The sequence below is a fragment of the Cynocephalus volans genome, chromosome 11 (genome assembly GCF_027409185.1).
Source record: "Cynocephalus volans isolate mCynVol1 chromosome 11, mCynVol1.pri, whole genome shotgun sequence".
In the NCBI taxonomy this organism is placed as follows: domain Eukaryota; kingdom Metazoa; phylum Chordata; class Mammalia; order Dermoptera; family Cynocephalidae; genus Cynocephalus; species Cynocephalus volans.
In genome coordinates, this window is record NC_084470.1 from 56,230,131 (window position 1) to 56,240,026 (window position 9,896).

General features: G+C 45.4%; 1 pseudogene; it reads right to left on the reverse strand.

Moving 5' to 3' along the window:
• Nucleotides 1-2,752: 2,752 nt before the first annotated feature.
• LOC134391343 (cytochrome c oxidase subunit 7A2, mitochondrial-like) lies at nt 2,753-3,003 on the reverse strand (annotated as a pseudogene).
• Nucleotides 3,004-9,896: the final 6,893 nt, after the last annotated feature.

The following is a 9,896-nucleotide window of genomic DNA, read 5'->3' on the forward strand; positions in this document are numbered from 1 at the left end:
TACACACAAACACTATACCACACCCCACACACACCCCACCTACACATCACGCCACATGACCGAGGGCCTGCTTTGGGGGAAGGTACCTGTGATTTACTTTTACATAACAGAGGAACGTGCCTTACACCACTGACTGGGGAGGACAGTTTAGTCCTGAGAATTAGTCAGAGTCACAGCTGTCAGGGAAGTGCCTGGGCCTGGGGCCAAAGGGAGCAGTTAACAGGAAGGCTCCCCCGTGCTCATGGTGCTCAGCCGGCCGCCATCCGCTGAGGCTCCAAGTGCAGGGGCTCCCCTCCGCAGACAGCACCCACCACTGCTGGGCATCCTCCCCCAGTACTGCTAATAAAAGCACAGCACTGACAGTCATAACACCACTCACTGTGGCCACCGCACACTGAGTATCACCTTTATGCCAGAGAGTGAGCACAAGTGGCCTAGCGGATGAGATGGGGGCTCGGGAGCTCATCTTGCTTCTCTCGTTTACTGACCATGAGAGCTTGGCAGGTTACTTAACCTCCCATGCTTCCCTTTGCTTGTCTGTGGAAATAGGGAGAAGCATTCCAACGTCCGCACCATTGTGAGGATTCAGTGAATTACTGTAGGTGCGAGGCACGGAACAGCACAGGCACATGGTGAGCACTATGGCCAGTACTCTTAGGGCTGTGTGCCTTACCCTTTGTTTCTTCACTACCCACACTGTGAAGAGATCAACAAGCTAGAGGCCTGCTTTCCAGATGAGGAAACTGAGGCTTGGAGTTGTCGGGTCACCTGCCTGAGGTCTCCTGGCTTCTCTTCTGTTTCAGCAAAGGGCCCACAGTGGCCTGGATAAGCCTGGGAGCTGATGCCCCATCCTGATGGGCGAGGAAGGCAGCACCTCTGCCCACCAGGGCCCTGCAGAGCCAGCCTCCGGAGGATGAGGAGCAGCCTGGTCTCTAGGGCCTGCCCAGGGAAAGGTGAATCCTGAGACAGGGCCCTGCAGGAGAGAGCCGCCACCCAGAGAGGGAGAGAGAAGGGGGTCAGAGACCTGGCCTGGATTTCCATGGATTTCCCTTCCTGTGGCCCTTCCTCTTCCTATGGCCACTCAAGACTGCTGGGTTTTTGTCCGGGTGCTTATCTTTCCCTGAGACCAAAGAAGGCAGTGCAAGAGCCAGGAAATGTGAGTGGTTGCAGTTACCCCAGGCATGTGTGTGCATGTGTGTATGTGTGCGCATGTGTGTATGTGTGCATGGTGTGTGTGTATGTGCACATGTGTGTGCCTTTCCTTCCAAGCCTGAACACTAGCTCAGGACAGTCTAGGTAAGGACAAAGAGTACTAGGTCACCTAGAGGGTTGCACCTGCTGCCACAGCCCCACAAGCTACCACAAGCCTTTGTCGGCCACACTTTGCTCTGTGCTATGCTAGCAAATTGTTTCTGGAATTTAATAAGACACAGTTCCCACATGTTCTGTCTACCTCCCGCTCACTCGCCGGGCACACCCTGCCTCAGGACCTCACACTTGCTGTCCCTCTGCCGAGAAAGCTCTTCCCGAGATGGTTCATCCTACTGCTCCCTTCTGGCCTCTTCTCCCAGTGAGCTCGTCCCTGACCATCCTACATAAAACACCACCGCACCCCAGCACCCTCAGCATTCCCTACCCTCTCTGGCAAATAACAGTCTGTTTTTCTTATTTGCTCTTTGCGTTGCTTCGCCCCCCACGGATTTGTCACCCCACTTCCCCTGGGTGATGGAGACACAAAGGATTACTCAAAGCCCATCTTTTCTGAGCAGTGAGAAGCCCTGAAGTGGTTAATCTCCTGGAACCCTCAAGAGAGAGGCAGTCCTTCCTTGGGAAATTAACACTGAATTGGGGTTCTCTCCCTGCATTTATTTTCCAGACCAGGAAGTTACAGGAAGAGAACAAAGGTGGGGTTATAGTTTAACAATATAGGCTGGTAACTTTCATTGAAGCAAGCCAGATGACATTCCAGTAAGGCAATTAAGTGGTCCTGTCAACAACAGTTTGATCTTAGCAAACATTCCTTCCTAACAGCAGTTTTTCAGTATCTTTACATAACAATCAGTAACTAGTCTGTCTTCGAGCCAGCAACCTGCTGTGCCACAATCCTTATCTTACAACAGAGACTTATAGCCTGAGGGAAATTTCCAGTCCTCCGCAAGGTCAATATTTGAAACTGCAAGGCTTTGGAAAACCAGGCCCTGTGAAGTACATATGCTTTTTAGTATATTCCGCACTTATTTATCTTGTCTTATGATTTGTCTACCCTTTCAGAATGTCAGCAGCATGAGGACAGGATTTTTGCAGCTTTATTTTATTTATTTATGGCAGTTTTATTGTTTGTTGTATCTCCAGACCTTCAACACCATCAGGCACACAGTAGGTGTTCAATAAATATTTGAATGAGTGAATGAAACCCTGCCCATATGGGTAGTCTGTTATGGGAGTCAGAAAACTCACTCTAGTCCCTCAATATTCACTATGGGGTCCCTGGACCAACAGCATTAGCATCACCTTGGGAGCTTGTTAGGAATACACATTTCTAACCCCAAACCAAACCTGTTGAATCAGAATCTGCATTTTATTTTATTATTTTTTTCTTGCTACAGACTGCTTTATTGGTTGAAGTTAGTACAAGTCAATAAGTATTGATCCCCAAAGAGCTCAGTTATTTTTCAGATTATTGGTCTGTAGAGAGCTGAACGAAGATGGACCAAGTGATTGCTGGGATGACTGAACCAAGTGATGACTGAAGTCAATCCTGCTTCTTGGGAAATGAAGCCATAGCCACCTGATGTGTGGCATATGTTGTTCCACCAACTGTAAGACTCATGGTGGCTCTTACAGGAGGACATCAGCTACCCCACCCTTTAGATGCACTGGAATTCTACTATCCTCCTAAAACAGCTTTTGTTTCTCTGGAACTTTATTTTCAAAATGCCTTTGTGAAGCAGTGCTTATGGTCCTCTGGGCAATCTGACAAAGAACCAGCAGATTCTGCAGCATCTTGGCTCAGCTACTGCCCACCAACCACGACAACCAAACACAAAGAACAAAGACCGCCACAGAATCTGCATTTTAGAAAGAAGAGCAACCCTAATTCATTCTGAAAAATAGCTCCCCTGGGCCTTCCCTATAATGCCCAGCTCACCGTTATGTCTCACAAGACCCTCATGGGTGGTATGGCCCCTGCCCACCTCATCCACTTGATCCCCCAGGCCCTGTCAGCCCTGGACCACGACGCATCCTCTGCTCCCACCACCCGGAGGCACATGCAGGTCCTTGGGGACCGGCACGCAATCTTCCCTCCTGGCCTCTCATGGGCTGGTCTCTCCCCAGAGCACCCTTTCCACTCTGCCTGGCTAGCACCTTGGGTGCTGTGAGCAATCACTAAAGGGGTTTAGGTTACAGAGGGGCATGGTCAGAGTCACATTTTAAGAAAGAACTTGCTGGCAATAGTGTGCCAGTGGACCTGGGGCAAGGAGATGGACCCGGGGGCTTCAGCCACTGCCTGGTGCAAGGTGGTAAGGAGCTCGCCCAGGGCTTGCCACAGAGCTGACCTCAGGGAATAACTGGAGCTCTGGGTGAGGTCATGGCCATGGAATGACAGAGGGTCAGACGAGGGAACATTGCCAGGGAACAGGCCCTTGATAGCATGCCGGAGGGGAGGGAGGCAAGCAGAAGGACTGGGATGTTCAGTGCATCACTAGGGTAGAGTGTGATGCCTTGGAGGAAGAGAAACAAAGTGCCCTTTTTGGAGGTGATTGAATAAAGTTCTGCAGCACCTTGTGACAGTTGTCATGCACAGGGAGGTTTAAGGCTCTACAGCTGGCTGTTCAATTATTGGGAGCACATTTTGTTGCCATGGAGCCTATGGGGGCCACCTGCCCTCCCCAAGGCTGGATAACCTATCTCACCAATTCTGAGATGCACAGCTCTCTGAACTTTAGCGTTTCTGGCATCAAGATGCATTCTTAAAGGCAGGAACTATGATATTGTTGTCACTGCAAATCTTGCAACTTGGAAGAAAATCCCAGAGACAATAGTAAGCAGTGTGTTCGTACATGCCACATGCCCAGTGCTGGTGATGGCACAGAGGACAGTGTAGAAGACATGGACGTCACAACTCTGCACAAAAAAAGTGATTCAGAAGAGTTGGGATCTGAATGTGAACAAGATTTAGCAATGCCTTAACCAACTTATTTTACTTACTTTTCCTTTCTATATATGTGCCAAGGTGATATATAACATTTTTTAAATAAGTATGAAAGACATATTTCAACAAGTATAAAATTAAAAATCAAAGTAATAAGAAAACACCATGCCATAGTTTAATGATGGCATTTTTTGTTGGTGGTGTGTTTTTTTTCTGGTTGCATGCACCTTAAAATTGATGAGATCTTTGATTTGATGAAATATGGATAATTGTCCATCTAAGTCTACTTAATACCTTGAGTTAACCTCTTAAGACATCATTGGCTGCATTGTATTGGAATCATCTTGGTATCCATTTTCACCACTAGGCCATTTCTTTGAGGGCTGAGAGGCAAACTCTGAGTCTCCAGAACCTAGCACAATATACCACAGGGCAGCTTGGTGATGTCCTGACAAGCAGTGAGTCTGGGTAATGGTATGTTCCTATATACCAGCCACAAAGGTTCCTGCACTTTATTTTTTTTCTGGGAGAGCGGGAAGATTATGAAATTCCTAGGCTGTCTCATCAGCAAGGCCATGGCATGATTGTATCGGTTGTACACTGCACAAAGGCGCCTACTCAAGGAGGCTAATGGAACTGAAATTGGTGCCTGACCTATTGGCCAAGCCATGTACCATGGGACTATGACTACCCAAAGCAGGCAGCTTTTCTTAATTGTACAAACATGCTACAGAGGTGATCAGTGGATATGTGTCTCAGCCCCCAAGCAAAATCTTCCCTGCAGTGCCTCTGACCTTAGGAGTCCTAAGCAGCTGGTCAGGATGGGCTAAAAGACTGACTTTCAAAATTGGTCCAAACTCTTGAAGTGATTCAAAGGGTCAAGAAGTGGTTACAGGCTTTTGTGTAAAGCTTGTTGTGGGACAAATTTTAATTCTGACTGTAAAGCTAGGCGACCACGCCAGTTGTCGAGCTCTTTTACCTGCTGGTAATCCTGCCGACTGGGCCAATTGTTGAGCTAGGACTGGTTCTGGAGCTTCCAGACCCCTCAAGCCCATTCACAGACTGGGTCACAAACCCTTCATATGGCAGGCTGGGTCGCCAGACCCCACACACGCAAGTCTATGAGCTAGGTAACCGGCCAAAAGGTCCTTGGAGCCATAGATTGGAAAGCACGACTGTGCGGGGCAGATGCCCGAGGTCAACACCCGCCCACCTGCTTCACTAAACTTTTCTCTCTCTCTCTCTCCCCCTCCCTCCCTCCCTCCCTCCCTCCCTCCCCGAAGAAAACAAGAACAGCAACAAAACTAAAAAGATACATTGGCACACATGTGCACTAACTCCACACACATACACAATTTGCTTACAAAGGATGCTGAACCACACCTAACTGGACCCGAGGTGAGGGCCCTGACCAAACTATTCCATTTTCCCAACACTGACTCTGACCCTAAGTGGGCTCTGTTACCTTGAACAAGTTGTTAAACACAAATGAGATTTCGATTTCCTTAATTACAAAGTTGACCCAGGGATGCCAGCTAGTGAGTTGGGTAGGAGTCCTGGGAGGAAAAACTGCTAAAAATAGTTTGGGAACATTTTGCAAATTGAAAACTGCCAGGCAGCCCTAAATGACAGCCTGGGGATTTCTCTGCAGGGGGAACAAAAGCATCACAATTGGATGGTTTCCTGCCTGGCCCTTCAGTTAGGACTTGGTGCTGGCCCCTCTGCTCTGGCTGCTGCAGAATCACAGATTGTTGGAGGTTAATCACTGGGCATCATCAGAGCACAACAGCCCATTGCAAATATAGTTTGTTTGTATTTTAAAGTCTTGATGGCCAAGATCTGAGCTGACTGCAAGTGCCAGAAGTCCACTGGGGAGGGAGCTGCTGGAAGAAATGCTACGAGTTTATTTTAAGACTGAAAAAGGGGAAAGCTGAGGGAGCACAATGTGCTGCAGTAATCAGGGCCCAGCAGTCCGTGACCTTTACTTGATATTTCCCCTAAGGCAGGATTGAAAAGGAACTGAACTTTTCTATTTACCAAAATGCAGGGGCCAGAGCCCAAGGGAGCCAGGAAGGGGAGAGGGGTGGGGACAACTAGTGTTTAGACCAAATAAAGCTTGTTGGCTATGTTGGTGGCTCTGGGCCCTAGCTGTGGATCAGAATGGCTCTTTCTGGGCCAGAACTGAAAACCACTGGATGATGGAATAATGAAGAGATTGGCAAACTATGGCCCATGGGCCAAATCTGGCCCACCACCTGTTTTCATAAATAAAGTTTTATTGGAACACTGCTTTGCTCAATTGTTTATGTATTGTGTGTAGCTGCTTTTGCAGAGTTGACTAGTTGTAACAGAGACTCTATGCTCTACACAGCCTAAAATATGTATTACCTAGTCCAATGCAGAGGAAGTTTGTCAGCCCTTGGAATGATGGAAGGGGCATTGGGCTTGGGGGTTCAAATACTTGGGTTGAGTCCTGGTGCACCTATTTCCTATCTGGTGACCTCGGGCAAAGCTTTAGCCTTTCCAAGCCCCAGTTTCTTTATCTGTGAATTGAAGTGGTAAGGCCCATCTTACCCAGTTGAGAGTAATAAATGGATAATATATTTATTATACCTCTTTGTAGCACATTTAGTGGTTTAGACATAACAACGTGAAACTTTAACTTATAATAGTCTTCCTTGAGTTAATATTATACCACTTTACAATGTAAAAATTGCACTGTTTTTACAACAGTATCCCCTCTTGTCCTTTGAGTTATAATTGTCAAATGCTTATGTTAGAAATCCCACATAAATTGCTTATTATTTTTGTAATTGTGTTTAAAGAAAAAAATTTTTAAAGAGTCGTTTACATTTACCCAAATACTTACTGTTTCTGGTGTTCTTTATTCTTCCTGCAGCTCTGCCCTTCAATCTGAGATAATTTCCCTTTAGCTAAAAGAATTACCTTTAGTGTTTTGTTGTTGTTTTTGTTTTTGTTTTTGGCAGCTGGTCTGTACAGGGATCTGATCCGTGACCTTAGTGTTATAAGGCTGTGCTCTAACCAACTGAGCTAACAGGCCAGCCCTTTAGTGTTTCTTATAGTGGTTCTACTGGCAGGAAGTTCTCTCACCTTTTGTCCGAAAAAAAATTTTTTCTGTACTTTCACTGGATATAGTCTTCTTGGTTGGCACTTTTTTCTTTTGGCATTTTAGATGCCATTCCATTGACTTCTGGCTTTCATTGGTCGAGATGAAAGTTAACCATCACTCTTTTTGTTGTTCCATTAAAGACAATGTCTTCTTTCCTTTGGCTACTTTTAAGATTTTTCTCTCTCTCTCTCTCTTTTTTTTTTTTTTTTTTAAAGATGACTGGTAAGGGGATCTTAACCCTTGACTTGGTGTTGTCAGCACCACGCTCAGCCAGTGAGCCAACCAGCCATCCCTATATGGGATCCGAACCTGGGGCCTTGGTGTTCTCAGCACCACACTCTCCCGAGTGAGCCAGGGGCCTGCCCCAAGATTTTTCTCTTTAACTCTGAATTTCAGTAGTTTGACTAGCATATACCTAGATGTAGTATTTTTTCTTTGTATTTATTTTTTCTTTGTATTTCTTTGTATTTGTTTGAGTTTTGTGAGATTTATGAATCTGTGGGTTAACACATCTCATCAATTTTGGAAAATTCTCAGCCACTAAATCTTCAAATATTTCTTCTGTCCCATTTTTTACCTCTCTTCTCTTTCTGATATGTCACTTACGTTTAGATTAGACTGTTTGATATTGTCTCACAGTCTTTCAATACTCTATTGTTCTTTGTTTTTCCTTCTCATTCCTTCTTTTTTTAAAAAATAGATTCACATGCAGCTGTTAAGAAACAATGTGGAAATGTGGAAATGCTATGCACCCTTTACCTAGTTTCCCCCAATGGTAACATCTTGCAGAACTATAGTACAATACCACAGCCAGGATATTGACACTGATCCAATCTACCAATCTGATTCGGATTTCCTCAGTTTTACTTGTATTGACCTGGCTGGGATGTGTGTGTATGTGTGTTTAGTCCTGTGCAATTTAATCACAGACGTGGGCTCATGTATGCGCCATCACAGTCCAGATACAGAACGTTCCATCCCTACAAGGATTCCTCATGTCGCCCTTTTATAACCACCCCCACTTCCCTACCACAACCTACCTCCATTCCTCACTCCTGGCAACCACTACTCTGTTCTCCATTTCCATAATTTTGTTATTTGAGGAATATTATGTAAATAGAGTTGTATAGTATATAACCTTTGGGATTGGCTTTTTTAACTCAGCAGAATTCCCTTGAGATTCATCCAAGTTGTTGCATTTATCAGTAGTTTGTTCCTTTTTATTGCTGAGTTCTATTCCATGGTATGAATGTACTATTGTTTGTTTAGACATTCATCAATGGAAGAACATCTCAGTTATTTCAAATTTTTGGCTATTACCAATAAAGCTGCTATGAACATTCATGTACAGGTTCTTGTGTGAACACAAATTTTTATTTCTCTGAGATACACGCCCAAGAGTGCAATTCCCAAGTCACAGAAAAATGGTATATTTGCTGGCATGTTTTTGAGTTTACTAATTTTTCTTTTTCCTGTGTCCACCTAAAGTTAAATTTATAAATGAATTTTTCACTTCAGATACTGTATATTCTAATTCAAAAATTTCCATTTTTGAAAACTTTTATTTGTCTGTTGAATGACCTCATGTTTTCCTATATTTGTCTACCTTTATCTGTAAATCTTTTTTAAGCTTCCCACTGGCCAAACCCATGTAAATAGTTATTTAAAACCCCCTTGTCTGCTAATCCCAACATCTGGGTTATCTGCGAGTCTGCTTCTGCTGATTCTTTCTTTTTTCCTGATGAAGGAACACGTTTTCCTCCTCCTTCATGTGTCATAATTTTTTTAGTGTATGCCAGACATAGGTATAAAAGCATAGAGAGAATGAGATGGGTAATATCCCCCCACAAAGGACTTGCCCTTCTTCTATCAGGAAGCTAGAAAGAGAGGCTGGCCTCTTCACCTGCTCAGTGGCTGCACGCTGTAGGAATTGAGTTGTAGCTTTGGTGGTTTCAGTTTACTTAGTTTCAGATCTGGAGTGTGGTATCAGGCCCCTTCCTCCAGCAGGTCTCTGAACAAGTCCCTAAGGATATTTGGCAACACTAAATGTCATCCCCAAGAAGTCTCCTGGAGTTCTGAAAGACACTCTTCTTTACCAGGCCAACCCCTCTCCATCTACAAGGCTTCCCTCCAGGAACGCTCCCCAGTAGCCCTAGGCTACGTTAGCATCCCTTCCTCCATGCTTTTGCCGCATTTCTTTGGGATGACCTGGGTCTGGACCTCACCATCCCCCCGACACCACATGTGCTCCTTGAGAACAGGGACTGCCCCATCCATCTCTGTTTCCCATTGATACATGGTGGTTGTGAGTGGGGTCAAAACTCAATAAATATTTGTTGAAGGAAGAAACAAATTTCTGGAGAAGGAATGTGTTAACAGAGGGGTGGCAGGTCACCATGGCATTTAGAACAGGGTTTTGTACTGGGTCTGCAGTTGAGCCCAGAGCAGAGTGAGCCCTGACCAGTATGGCCAGCCTTTCTGATAGGTGAGGCTCTATCAAGCAGTTATGAAAATGAGACAGCAGAATGACTGAAGGCATGGGAACCAACACTGAGCTTGCTCCGCAGGTTCTGAGAATGGTTGTTACGGGGCAAGAAGCATATTTGGAGCATC